We start from the raw sequence: 2,297 nt of genomic DNA, 5'->3' as shown, positions 1-2,297 counted from the left end.
CTGTAAACAAAGCAATATTACTTGCTGAAAAATTGCTCTGTTCATTGACTCTTATGACCTATTACTTATTATGCTATGTATCACCCAATAAAAATCTTCCCTACAAAAAGAAAAGAAATTCATCTACTTGGCTAGCTATATTGATCACATTAACCGAATCATTAATTACTAACAACAATTATTGTTTGCAAATTCCCACTACCCCTCAAGAAACAGGTATTTTACAACTATAATGATGCATATTCAATCATATTGTTCCCACTAATACATGGTATTAATACAAATATTTTGGTGAAAACACATACAGTTGAATCTTTACTAAATAAAATTGAAGATATTTTAAAATATTTGTAGCACAATAGAAAGAACACTGAGCCTGGAGTCAGAAAGACCTGAGTTAATTATCTGGCCTCAGACACTTGACTCTTACCAACTGCTGTGTGACTTAAACAAGTCACTTAACTCTGATTGCCTCGCATCCAGGGCCATCTCTAGTCTTCTTGATCCATCTATTCAACCACTGGACCCAGATGGCTCTGAAGGAGAAAGTGAGGCTGGTTACTTAGCATAGAACTTTTCACTCAAATCCAATTCCCTTGGTTGTCATGGCATCATTTCCCTGATGTCAAGGTCTTGTTGGAGAATGAAGGGCAAACAGCAACAACAACAATGCATTAATACAGTAATGCCTTCAACAAAATTCTGTGACTTACTCGGGTCACACTGCTATTTCCTGAGGCTAGATTTGAACTCAGGTCCTCCTGAGTCCAGAACTAGTGTTCTTTCCATTATACCACTTAGGTTCAAATTCAGCCTCAGACATTTACAAGCTGTCTACTTGGGCAATTCATTTAATCCTGATTGCCTTGCATCCAAGGCCAACTCCAGTCTTTCTGATGTATATCTGGCCACTGAACCCAGATGACTCCAGAGGAAAAAGTGAAACTGGACTTAGCACAGGACTCCCCCCCACCCCCCCACCCCCGCCAAATCCACTTCACTTGTTGTCAAGGTATCACCTCCCTGATGTCACCGTCTCCTTTGAGAAGGAAGGACAAACATCAGTAATCAATCAACAGTAATATCATAAATATATTAAATTAAATCAATAAAATTGGTGTGCATATTCAAAAGTTGTGTTGCTGTTTTGACAGATGGTGTGCTTTATTAAAAAAATTTTTGGCTGCTACTGAATTAGAGAACATATACCCATATGTATAAATCTTTAATACTTGTATACCAAAACTCAGCGACTAAGAGGAAATATAAAGGAAGTTTTGCCAAATTTCCTTCATAATGAGTCATTTAATGATCTATTCTTGTTCACTGGCCCATCCAAAGTGACAAATATTAATTCAAGTGAAAATATCTCATTACAAGCTTTTATAACTTTAAATAAGTAGTTGTCTCTACTCAACAATATTTCTATTGAAAGTGCCAGGAAAAGTATTCCCAGTTAAATGAATTTCCTGAATTGGGGAATAGGTATGGAAGGTATTCTCTGTCCTGTGTTGTTTTATTTTGATTTTTGGGAGGGTTTCCTTTATCTTGCTGGGACAATAATAAAAACAAGTCTGGATGGACTTTTGCAAAATGATTCCTTTTCAGTGCCTTATACTTATTCTGCTCAGGAAAGGTCAGTAGAAAGAAAAAGATAAACCAAGTGAGTTTTGTTCAATGTACTTGGTGCCTTTTATTCATGGTCAAAAAGATGAGCCAGGGCAAGGGAATGAGTGGCTTACTTGACAGGTGACATCTGTACTTAGCAGGAATGCAGAAGTTGGCAAGGTAATGAATTTAGGACTTAACATAGACCTTTATTCTATATCTATTTCAGGAAAAACTTTGTTCATTTGCTCTTTGCAACTAGTAGGCATGCTGCTTGCTACTAGGGTGATCATACTTCTACAATTTGCTTATGTTCTTGTGAAGCACATGCTAAGTGAGGATATGTCATCTACATTTACTAAGTATCTTAACACCACACTCTAGTTGGGTGACAGGTCACTAACACAGGAATAATACACAATTCAAGAGCATTGAAGGAGCAAAAAAATGAGCTTTTATATGTCTGAGAGGTCATGACCATTATTGTGGCACAGCTTATATTTTGTGTATCATGTTTATCAGATCATAACTTCAAAACAAGGTATTAAGTAATCATGAATAAAAGAGTTATTCACTGGTTAACCTTGACTAATCCAGCAAAATTTCAAACAGGAACTTATGCTCGGAACTGACAATGAATAAAATAATAACTGAGAAGAGTCAGATTGATTCAGTTAATTCTCTTCAAC

The 2,297-nt window shown here is 36.3% G+C and overlaps 1 protein-coding gene and 1 long non-coding RNA gene across 2 annotated transcripts in view; both read right to left on the bottom strand.

The window, feature by feature from the left end:
- Nucleotides 1-2,297, bottom strand: part of PTPRM (protein tyrosine phosphatase receptor type M) — a 1,090,562-nt gene that overhangs the window by 1,036,829 nt on the left and 51,436 nt on the right. The gene's annotated exons all lie outside the window — the stretch shown is intronic.
- Nucleotides 1-2,297, bottom strand: part of LOC141502237 (uncharacterized) — a 132,706-nt gene that overhangs the window by 102,944 nt on the left and 27,465 nt on the right. The window lies entirely within an intron of this gene.

This window comes from Macrotis lagotis, chromosome X (assembly GCF_037893015.1).
Source record: "Macrotis lagotis isolate mMagLag1 chromosome X, bilby.v1.9.chrom.fasta, whole genome shotgun sequence".
Classification (NCBI taxonomy): domain Eukaryota; kingdom Metazoa; phylum Chordata; class Mammalia; order Peramelemorphia; family Peramelidae; genus Macrotis; species Macrotis lagotis.
The sequence above is the reverse complement of the archived record's forward strand: the minus strand, read 5'-3'. Positions and strand labels throughout refer to the sequence as shown.